Genomic DNA, 12470 nt, shown 5'->3' on the forward strand with positions numbered 1-12470 from the left:
ATTTATTTTTTTTATATTTTTGCAGTCTGTTGTCTAAACCTGTGACGTTTCTTGCTTGCAATAACACGAATGATAAAACATCCCCGACAACTTCATCTCGCCGCTGCTGCAGACCAGGGCGCACGATCTGGCAAGGGACTGTAAGTGTGTCATCCGCTGTCACAGCCAATTCGAAGACTTTGGCCAGCAGTCTGTGCTAATGTGCACCTTGAATTCTCCCAAGGGGATCAGGCCCGATGGACGACAGAGTAGTTTAATCTATGCAATAGGCGCGTCGCAAGACAGCGCCCTATGGTCCGGAAAATGAGGTAAATAAATCGAATTGGGGCTTGAGTGAATATATATATATATAGTTAAGAAAGTTAGCATGGTATCAAATTTATGAAGAGTCTTTGCTGCTGTTGCTCTTATTCGACTCGAAGAGCATATATTCATCACAGAAACAATCAGAGTCACTGTCCGATGTGACCGCCATTGAAACGGACGCCGACGGCAAGGAAAAGGAATGCTCTGTAGTTGACTCGTAGTTGTCGTTCGCAAGCAATGCATAATCCCTTGAACAAAAAGACAATAACAAAAACATAACACAACTACAATAACATCAGCAACATCCTACGCAAAACTTCAAATAAAATCTTCAACAATATCAACAATGACATAATCAACATTTCAACATCATAATCACAACAAAAAAAAGGTCAACAACATTATAATTACAGTGAACCCTCGGTTATCGCGGTTAATGGGGACCGAGACCACCCGCGAAAACTGAAAATCCGCGAAGTAGCGGCGCACCTTCAAAAATGCTTAAGAAAAAAAAGTGCGAAGTAGCGGCGCACCTTCAAAAATGCTTAAAAAAAAATATATATATATATATATATATTTTTTTTTTCTTTTCACTCTCTCTCTCTACCCGTATATATATATATATATATATATATATATATATATATATATATACGGGTAGAGAGAGAGAGAGAGAGAGAGTGAAATTCATGTTATAACAAAAAAAATTATTATTAAAACTTATTATTTTTTTATTCCCCAGCCATTATTTTTACATTTATTCAATTACTTCTTTTTGTATTTATTTAATTACTTCGACTTTTACCTGCTGGTACGCCGTCCGGTGTGCACTGTGAAATGAAAGGTGGCATTAGGAGTGTTTCCTTACACTTAGATACGTTTATACTGTGTATATTTGCATGCTTTTTATGAATGTCTGCTGCTAATGTTATACATTAACGGCTACATTACGCCGCCGACTCTGTGTGATCTATATCTTTGCTGCTGTAACACTTCAAATTTCCCCATTGTGGGACTAATAAAGGACATCTTTATCTTTTATCTTTATCTTTATTCTTCATTTATTTATTTATTCATTCATAACTGACAGCCTCGCGCTCCGCTCATGCCCGGGCGGAAGGTGTTCCTCTTCGGCTTAACTACCACGCACGCCGGCCTCCTCCGGAGCTCTCGCACGGTCCCGAACGGAGCAAAATGTCGCCCCCGCTAGTGCCCGGGTGGAAGTTTTTCCTCTTCGGCTTAACTGTGACGCGAGCATGCCCTCCTCCTCCGGAGCTTCCATTCGGTTAAATTTAGGGGCCGCTTGACACCGCCCGTGCCCGGGGAAGGTGCTCCTCTTCGGCTTAACTGCCACGCACGCCGGCCGGCCTCCTCCGGAGCTCTGGTACGGTCCGAACCGCGCGAAACGTCGCCCCCGATCTTGCCCGGGGGAACGTGCTCTTCTTCGTCCACTGTCCTCTTCGCCCACGCTCTTCTTCGGCGCACGCCGGCCGTCTAACCGCTCCAGCGACCCGTCGTGTCGCTCGGCGAAACTACAATGCCCCCGAATATTTTTTAGACCCGCGAAGCACTGAACCCGCGAAAGGTGAACCGCGAAGTAGCGAGGGTTCACTGTATTATCCTCAAAAACACAAATGACCTCATTGACACCATCAGCACGAACAGCAAGATGAAGCTACAACAAAAGCACAATCAACAAATCAGCATGGACATTACCATTGTCACCATTGGAGCAAAACAACTCAAATCAATTAAATTGAATAGCACTGTAAAATTGCAGGACAGTAAAAGCTAAAGAATGCCATTTTTTGCATCAACGTAAATGCCGCGTGAAGGAGCAGATTTTGCATCATTAAAGCTATAATAGCGTAATCTCATACTAGCGACACACGCTACACACTCGCATTGAGATTTATTTTCGGATCTTTATATGTAGTGAAAAAGTAGATGCAACATAAAAGTGTGTCCTGATCAGCAAAAGGTCCTAAAGCCAATCACACCAATGAGATCCCCTGGGATGTGTGTGTGTGTCGTGTTTGCTTTCTTCTGATGTACTGTAGTCTTTTTTTCTGTGTCTTCAGTGTATGTTCACTCAGCTCTATAGGGTGACATCAAATATACCTGCTGTCCATGTTGTGTAGTGAGTCACATTGCATCATTTTACGTGTAATGAGCCTCTGTTATGAAGCAGGCTCATGTTGTTAAGTCGCTTTGTGCTCTTGCTAGGATCAGAACTCAATGCACATGAACAGAGCACAGGGATGACGAGGCCGTTATTAGGCTGGGCTGTAATCAGAATTAATTATAGCTTGTTATCATGTACTGATCATGTAGCACTGTGGCATATTGTGTCTCGAAAGATTTTTTTAATGTAGTTGATGTGGTTAAGTCCCCATCATCAATGACAGTAACTCCTAAGAAAATCAATAGCAGTAATGTCATCTGCATCATTATCTTCAACAACATTATTAACAATATTAACAATTGCAGCATCACAAAATTGAATAATAATAAAAATAATAATACTCCATCGAATTTATATAGCGCATTTCTAGAAACTCAACCCAAAAACAACATTGACAATATGTTCAATAGCAGGAGCAATACCTGCATAATCAACATCATCGTCACTTACTATCAGTGTCATTATAATCTTCAAAAACAAAATTTACAACAGCAACATCATCAATGAAATGAGTCTAAACAAAATCAACACCAACAAAATAATTCACTACCAGCGTCATCAACAGCATAACTGCCAAGTTCTTTTTTGATTGTGTTAATGATGTCATCAACCATGTCCACATCAACAACTTCATCAAGAACAGAAACAACCTGATTGTCAACAGCTTCATGCTCTCAACATCAACAACTTGAACAACAGAATTTAAAATCATTAACTCTGACAACATCATCAACATCAACTTGCTCTGATGTCAGACTATTTCAGACTGGCTGCACAAGTCATTGCATTTGCTGTTAACTTCTTTTCATACATGCAGTTGAGCTACATAAATGAAATCAGTTAATCATGGCAGTAACCAATCATCTTAATCAAATTTCCCGTGTCACTTGTTACTAGGCAGTCTTCACAGATATTGCTAGTTGGGTAAATCACGTAACTTTTTTCTCACACTCTTATTTAATCACTGCTTACTAACAGATTGCTGTATCAATCACTTGGCTTCATTACATTGTCTGGTCACTAGTTGCAGAGTTCACAGGTCTCAGAAGGTGGATAATAACTCCACTCCCCTCCTACTGGTCCACCTCCCCCTAGTATTGGATCTTATAGTCATTTCTAAGTTTCCCTGCTCGCAATGAGATGATTTGTTTCATAGGGGACACAGTGACATATTTGCTAGGTGACCTGAGATGCACACCGATGTACGCAGTCTAATAAATGTCAGCTGAGATTGCGCCGCCTGGATAAATATTGCTGCGGTGGTGACAGGCATTGCCACAGTAATGGGGCGGCACCACATTGGGCAACATCACAGATGCCTCTGAGCAGTGATAATCAAGTACTGCAAATTCTGTCTTAGCATCAAGTTACCGTGTAGTTATAACCGTGCACCGTGCAGTTTGCCTCGGAACCAATCATAGGATGTGAATGAATCATGTGAGCAGTTCTGATTGAGCCTGTCGACTTCTGCCTGACGGGGTACTTTTTGTTACCTCAGAAATTTTCTTAGCAACACCCCACAGGGAGTTATTATTGAACCCTGCCAAGCCCTACTCATTCAGGTTAGCAACAAGCGGCAGGGCAGTTATTGTCGAGCCCTAGGAAATCTACAGGCAACCAGTGGAGGTGCGGTTATAATCAAGCCCGGTAAAGTTTGCCTAATAACAGCAGCAGGGAGGTTGTAATTGAGCTCCCCAAATTCTGCCTAACAGCAAGTGCCTGGGCAGTTAATATCAAGCCTGTCTAATTCTGCCTTGCAACATGCAATGGGGGAGTTAGCCCTACAACTTCTGCTGAACAACAACTATGGGGCAGATCTAATCAAAAGCAAAAGATGGCTCGCAATAAGTGGCGGGTGGTTCTTTTTCCTAATTATGGGATGCCCCACAGCTCTCTCATCTCTTTGTCTTGGGGTGACAACAGCTGTCGTCGTTTGTGCAATACCAACAGAGTGATGTGGAGTGATGTGGTGGATGAGGCTGAGGAAGACAAAAAAATTCTAATGTGCGCATCCATGGCCAGGTCGAGCCACTCGCCGGTGGCATCTTGGCAGCCACCAGGGCGCCTGCTGTGATACGGTCCACCATCAATGACAATTGGTGTTGGAGATAATGCGCCTCATTCCCTTTGGCAGTACGTCCATCTACTCCTTTGCTCTTCTCCTGTACTCTCTTGCACTTACTTTTCTCGATGTAACACTTCTGTGCTTTCTTGGTTTGAGCCTGGAAAAAGGTGCAAATACAGAAAGTAGTCTTTTTTGTCACAAGTGTCGGGAACATTTTATTTATCATGCTCTATAAAGGGCAGATGTGTTGAGATGTGTTGAAGGTGCACTTCAGTGCGCTGAGGAGCATGCTTAGTCTGTGAAAAAATGTGCTTAATACTATTTGATTTAATTCTTTTTGATTACTTAGCCCCCCAAATTCTGCCTGGCAATATGTGGTGAGGAAATTATAATTGATTCCAATGGATTCTGCCTCTTTTATTTTATCAAGATTTTGAATTTGATAATGATTCTTACTTTTCATAATGATAACTTCAAGATATTAGAAGATATTTCAAAGGTTTCAGAATAATTTAGGGCTGCTGACACTGAGAATGAGATCCCGTTATTTGAATCCGCTCTCATTTTTGAGATACGAATATTTTTGACAATTAATTGATTGGTAATTAATGTGCTTGGACAGTTAACGACATGCACGTTGCTCATTATTAAAAGTAGTGTTTGTGCTATGATGTCACCTGTTTTTAAAGATAAAGATGTCCTTTATTAGTCCCACAATGGGGAAATTTGAGGTGTTACAGCAGCAAAGATTTAGATCACACAGAGTGGTGGTAAAATGGTATGCAATGGTAAAAAGTACTGCAATGATAAAATATACTGCAATGATAAAAGTACTGTAATAGTAAAAGTACTGCAATGATAGGAAATACTGCAATGATAAAAGTACTGTAATGATAAAATATACTGCAATGATAAAAAATACTGCAATGATAAAAGTACTGTAATAGTGAACGTACTGCAATGGTAGAAATACTGCAGTGATAAGAATACTGTAATGGTAAACAAAATGCATCATTGGTCAATATTTAAGTACACCATTGGCTGAAAGTACAGTAGTAGTGTATATTGCATCCTAGGACTGCACAATTGCACGAATGCCCGCCCGTTTGTAGGCCTGACCTAATGTTCTTTTTAAAAAGTCTGACAGCAGCCGGCAGGAAGGAGCGACGAAATCTCTCTTTGGTACAGCGAGGGTGTAACAGTCTATCACTGAAGGAGCTGTGGAGTGTTCTAAAAGTGTCATTGAGTGGGTGGGCTGGGTTGTCCAGCATTGATGACAGTTTTGCCATCATCCTCCTGCCCCCCACTGAGTCCACAGAGTCCAGGGAGCAGCCCAGGACAGAGCTGGCCCTCCTCACTAGTTTGTCCAGTCTCTTTTTGTCCCGGCCCGAGATGCCTCCTGCCCAAGAGACCACTCCATAGAAAATGACCGATGAAACCACAGAGTCATAGAAGTTCCTGAGGAGTGTTCCCCGAACGCCAAAGGACCTCAGCCTCCTGAGTAGGAAGAGTCTGCTCTGACCCTTCCTATAGAGAGCGTCTGCGTTGTCGCTCCAGTCCAATTTATTGTTCAGATGAACACCCAGGTACTTGTAAGTTGAGACCCTCTCAACGTCTGTTCCCTGGATATTCACTGGTGCAGGTGGAGAGTGCCGACGCTTGCGGAAATCCACCACCAGCTCTTTGGATTTCCCAGTGTTGATTTGGAGGCGGTTCTGCTGACACCAGTCCACAAAACCGTGCGTAAGTAACCCCTCTGTACTCCCGATCGTCACCGTCAGTGATGAGGCCGACAATCGCAGAGTCATCAGAGAACTTCTGCAGGTGACAGATTGTGGAATTGTATTTGTAGTCCGAGGTGTAGAGCGTGAACAGGAAGGGAGCCAGAACAGTTCCCTGCGGCGCTCCCGTGCTGCAGAGGAGCACGTCAGACATTACCAAAATCGGTTGTGTACTGTTAATATGGCCTAATTTTCAAAATTTTGCATGATTTTCACATGAAATTTGATTTGTATATAAAAGGCTTGTCTTTTGCTTTTTTCATGATATCATATCAAAAATGAAAGACAACCCTATGGACCTGCTTGTCTCATCAAAGTTGTAGCATAAAGCCAATGCTCATGTCAACAAGTGTTTATTTTGAGCATTAAAAAAAGTGGAATATCTCAAACACTAATGCCAACTATGAAAAAAAAATGTCCGGATTCAGCAACATCCAAAATAACCTAAAACCATTGAAGCACCAAAATGTGTGTCATGATTATGGCAATGATTAGCATTATTTAATTTTTTCGTAATTTGATCCACATGGAACATACACAACAGCTTCTTATTTACGATGTATTTAGTATTTAGTAGTTGTTTTAATAGTACAGTAGCATTAGCAAAGAGGCACAATGGTTATAATAAACCCCCTATGTTCCGCCCAACAAAACCCATTTAGGAAAGTGACAAGGAAGTTAAAATTCTAGGGATTCTGCCAAATCACAAGTTTGTGGGCAAATCTGCCAAGCAAGCACTTTTAATGGAGCTTTGCGAATCCTGCCTTGTCACAATTGCCAGGGCACTTACAATCAAGCCCTACAAACGCTGCCTGGCAACAAGTGACGGAGCATTTATAATTTAGGCCTCAAATTCTTCCTTGCATTAATTTGCTGGGGCCATGCAAATTCTGCCAAGCGACAAGTGGTGGAGCAGTTCAAATCTAGCCCTACAAAATTTGCAGAGCAACAAATTGCAGGATATTTTTAATTGAAACCTGAGAAATCTGTCGAACAATAAGTTGCAGTGGAGTCTTCTGAGTTCTGCCTTGAAACAATCAGATTATCGAAAAACAAGTGCAGAACACATAACCTTTGTCAAACAGGCAGGGAACAAAGCGGCAGATAATTTAGAGCGAGGGAGAGATCGGTGGCGATGATAAAGTTCAGTTTCTGTCTCTCGCCACCCGCATCGACGGAAGCATCCATCAAGTGCCTACCATACCCCCCACCCGCACGAGTCAGCCCTGGAGCCGCCGGATGGATGGACTTGGCGGGCTGATTTATCAAGATGGTGATTTGGGCCTGGCCAGAGTGAAACAGGACAAAGCAGCTTCCAGTGTGGTTGGATAATTGGACGTCAGTCGTTGGCACAACACAGCATAGGCCTCAGGCCAGCATTGACTATCACCCTCCCTTTTGTTTTGTTCCTGTTTCTTTCTTATTCTCATTCATTTTCTACCCTTCTGAACCTTACACCTCCTTCCTCATGCTTGTCATGTCGGAATGACATGAAAAATAGCTTGCTGAGCATTCTTTAGATGATGTTCGGAGCGTGACATCTACCTGATTAAACTGCCGTCGCATCTCTCTGTGGTTTTGAAAATAAAAAATAAGTTCTTCTTTGGCTTCGAAAAATTCTTATCTGACTTTCTGAGTTACAGACTGCCAAGGATTTCGTCATTTTGGATTTTGATTCCAGTAGTTGAGGCATAGGAGCAAATTTCATTCTGTTATTCTACTTGGTCTGCATGAGAACTGCTGAGAACCCTTTGAAAGAGACTGCAATGCCATTATTTTTAAAAAAAATTCTAATTTTTTTTATTCTTTAGATTTACAGAAGTGGAGGAAAAGCATTATTAAGAGTTTGGAAAATTGTGAAAAATTAAACTGTGGCACTTTCCATTTATGGACCGTAGATGGTTGTAAAGTTCAACTGACTGCTCGAGTGCTGTTTCAAACCCTTGAAACAAACTGCAGTGCAATCATAGTAATATATATTGTTTGATATATGATGATGAACCATGAGCATTCAAAAGAAACAATGAAAGGCTGGCAAGCCATCAGTTTCATAAAATTCTAGTTCACACACACTTGAAAAAGGATACTGACTGCCCATTTCATTTACTTAAATCTGACATGTAACTGGTAATCAATAATTTCCTCTTTGTAAGATGAACGTGATTAAATCAAGTCGAATTTGAATGACAGCAGGTTGACTTCTGTTGAAATAACTGCTTCTGTTGAAATAACACAAGGCAATTTCTTGACACATTATCCGAAGTGCGAGCTGACCGAGGTGCAAATCTAAATATATAAATACAAATGTACACGGTAGACAGTGACATCTCCTTCCTTCTAAATCACGCATTTTTTCTGTAAGGACTAATCTCACGCATCCCATTTTACGCACGTCGTCAGACTCCACATACTTTTCTAAAATGACAAAGTGTCGCCTTTGTAGTCTATTGGCTTATCAAGTAACAGCACTATTTGAGAAAACAGCATTTTTCACTAGCACAGGACATCGTGGATTATCGCCTGCAAGAGGCAATACTGAGAAAGAATTGACAAGGTTTACAAAAAACAGCACACCCTTCTCAGCTAAGGTCCCTCACTCACGCACATTGTGGAGCGTAAATCTAAGTAATGGAAAATAAAATATAGTGCTGTTTAGTGCTCACTCAAGTATACATTATAGAAGGCGAAAAAAAAAGGAATCTGAAATTGAAATTGTGGGAGTATTTCCATCTGGATGTGTGACGTCATAGTTTTTAGCGCATTGACGAGTGATGACTCCATCCATCATCTGTACCGCTTCTCCTCACTAGGGTCGCGGGGGTGCTGGAGCCTATCCCAGCTATCTTCGGGCAGTAGGCGGGGGACACCCTGAACTGGTTGCCAGCCAATTGCAGGGCACACAGAGACGAACAACCATCCGCACTCACACTCATACCTAGGGGCAATTTCGAGTGTTCAATTTGCTTGCAATGCATGTTTTTGGAATGTGGGAGGAAACCGGAGTACCCGGAGGAAACCCACGCAAGCACGGGGAGAACATGCAAACTCCACACAGGATGGTCGGAGCCGGGATCAAACCCACGCCCGATGCTGTCTCTCACTGTGAGGCCATCGTGCTAACCAGTCGGCCACCATGCCGCCGAGTGATGACTGGTGCTCATAAACAAGAGAAAGGTGAAAGATTCACAAGTCACTTGAGTTTGTGTCCGCTAAAACCCAAAATATGAAGGTGTGTTGCACATTTTGTGCTATCAACAGAGTGGTACCAATGTAGCTTCATTAAACATACGAAAGAAAAAAAAATAAAAATAAAAATGCCTGCAATTTGCAGTACAGTATACTTTTAAAGTCAAACCAGATTGGGCGACTGCAGGATGTGACCGAATGTAATTGTTATCTTTATATAAAAATTGTACTGTATTATTGTATTATAAATGTTGAGTTTTGTGAACATTTACTTTTCCTTTATTTAGGAAATATTTTTTTAAGAAAGATATTCTTGTTAATTGGAGTCTAGACTGTCTTTTAGTTTTCATTAAAAACACCTAGCAAACAATGTTAGGTGAAATTATGAAAAGACTGATTATTTATTTTTAAATCAGAATAATTATAAGTAAAAAATCCATGCATCCAGCCTTTGTCTGAATTGCTTTGTCCTCACGGACCCTATCCCAGCAGTCTTTGGGCAGTAGTTTTTATTTAATTTTTAAGAAAAACAAACATGATTCTTCAAGGTCACTGTAAAAAATGCACTTCCAAATAAGTGGCAAAACCGGGTGTCATTTTTGTGCAGCTGGCTTGACATCACCCGGAATGTTTTCGTTGCGCTTACTCTCCAGCTTGCCACTCTGGAGCCATGTCGGGCCAAACGACTTTACATATTTAATGCGTCGCCGCCGGCTGAAAGGCAACAGGCAATTGTCAGATGCCTCGGAAGAGTGCTGCTAAATGATGCCTCTGCTGCGGGGAATCCTCATCTCGCCCCCTCGGGTCCCTTTGCCCGCATGCTTTTTAAAGACTCCGGCTTGAATTGGATATGAGATTTAACAGATGCGCCTTTTCACTCTGACTGAGCAAAAATCTAAGAGCTATTTTTTTATTTTATATTTTTTTGATTAAGAGTCACGACCGAGCTTTTCAGATGATTATTTTGGCCCTGTGCCCAACTGTAACTGCTTGAGTGCTGACAATCAGATTTTTTTTTAAAAAGGGTTAGATTAACAAAGGCTGGAGGTGGTACCATAATAAGGTAAGCTGATTTGAATAGTAAATTAGCCAGCTAATTATTGTTATAGGGATTTTAGTGTTGCCCCCGCCCTTCTTACAATGGTATGACCCTGTAGCAGATGGGAGAAGCGAGTTACGTGGTGTCAGACTAAGGAAATACAGGCACGCTTGAACGCACACTGCTGTCTCACGTCTCTTCATATACAATGATCTTGAAATAAACCTCTGCCGTTAACATCTCTCCTGCAGTGGCGTCATGAACCAATGCTTTTTTTTGTTTTTCTTGGTGTCGGAACAGGGTTGGGCAATTTTTATGGACAAGGCCGGAGGGTCGAGGCTGGATTGGTACAGAGATAGCGGCCGGAGGGCGGGGGACTGACTGGCAAAGAAAGGTCAAGTACCCAGCTCTGCTAATGTACATATGTTTATATGTACTGCGTGTACATCTCTCTCTCTCTCTCTCTGTATATATATATATATATATATATATATATATATATATATATATATATATATATATATATATATATATATATATATATATATATATATATATATATTATCAGCAACCGTCTGCCTTAATTTATCCATCCATTATCTGTACCACTAGGGTAGCGAGGGGTGCTGGAGCCTATCCCAGTTGTCTTTGGGCAGTAGGCGGGGTACACCCTGAATTGGTTGCCAGCCAATCGCAGGGCACACAGAGACGAACAACCATCCGCGCTCACACTCATACCTAGGAGCAATTTAGAGTGTCCAATCAACCTGCTATCCATTTTTTTGGAATGTGGGAGGAAACCAGAGTACCCGGAGGAAACCCACGCAGGCACGGGAGAAGATGCAAACTCCATACAGGAAGGCCGGAGCTGGAATCGAACCCACGACCGCATTGTGAGGCCATCGTGCTAACCAGTCGGATCAGCGAACTGTGTGGTGCAATGCATAAATATATAGGTATGTATGGATGTATATATATATATATATATATATATATATGGATATATATATATATATATAGAGAGAGAGAGAGAATATACAATATGAGAGGGATGTACAATATATGTAAATACATACATATATATATATATATATATATATATATCATTATTATTTTTTTCCTTGAATGCATTTATGTATAAAGGGCATCTATTAAATGTGGATTTTTTTACATTTGGGGGCTGGCCTGTTCCCAACCATCCATTGTAGCATTCAACTAAAAAAGTACACGCAAAAGTAATACAATTTGTATCTGTTTGTATACAATTTTAAATAAAACTGAAAGAAATGAATTTCAATTGAACGTATAGTAAGTACATTGTTCTTCTATATGTTCCCTGACATTGACAAGCAAACAATGTTATTATCACTAACAGCGAGCATCAACTCATCAGCTAACAAACGACACTAAACAATCTGCATCTTTTCTCTGGGCGTTTGACTTTGGTAGAGTTGCCTGTTCTCCAATCAATTGCACTACTTCCATACTTGGGGCGATGATTTCACGGGAGTGCCGAGGCATCATGGGAGTTAATGTTCGCCTATGTGGCAAATCTGCTTTAATCAGTCGTTAACGGTCGCCGCGAGCACACATTTGCTGCACAAACGGATACTGCACACAGTTGTCCTGGAACATAGCAATGCACACAGACAAACAGTGAAACAATTTGGGATAAGAAGCAGTAAGTGTGTTACATAAGCTCATGAATCCTGTGTTGTGCGTGCGTGTGCATGTGCGTGTGTGTACTGCATTGCATTGAGGACGGAAAACACTTCTGTTCATCTGCCTTAATTGAACTGTACACAAGCATGAATTTGTCCACCGCATGCCAGTACTGCACTTTTTGCTGTGTGTGTGTGTGTGTGCGTGGGGGTGGGGGTGTGCGTGTGTGTGTGGGGGGGGGGGGGG

General features: G+C 41.5%; 1 protein-coding gene across 8 annotated transcripts in view; it reads left to right on the plus strand.

The window, feature by feature from the left end:
- LOC148331485 (protein ELFN1-like) overlaps positions 1 to 12470 on the plus strand; it is a 171894-nt gene that overhangs the window by 47469 nt on the left and 111955 nt on the right. For 4 of the 8 annotated variants that reach the window (XM_088303768.1, XM_088303772.1, XM_088303767.1 and 1 more), the window contains exon 2: positions 10863 to 10956. The exons of 3 other annotated variants lie outside the window; for them this stretch is intronic. The gene's annotated coding sequence lies outside the window, so the exon portion shown is untranslated. Of the gene's footprint in view, positions 1 to 10862; positions 10957 to 11155; positions 11519 to 12470 lie in introns of those variants that run through there. One more of the 8 variants, XM_088303774.1, reaches the window with a different exon arrangement.

Source organism: Idiotropiscis lumnitzeri, chromosome 8 (genome assembly GCF_059441095.1).
Source record: "Idiotropiscis lumnitzeri isolate Australia: NSW breed Sydney's pygmy pipehorse chromosome 8, RoL_Ilum_1.0, whole genome shotgun sequence".
Taxonomy (NCBI): Eukaryota; Metazoa; Chordata; class Actinopteri; order Syngnathiformes; family Syngnathidae; genus Idiotropiscis; species Idiotropiscis lumnitzeri.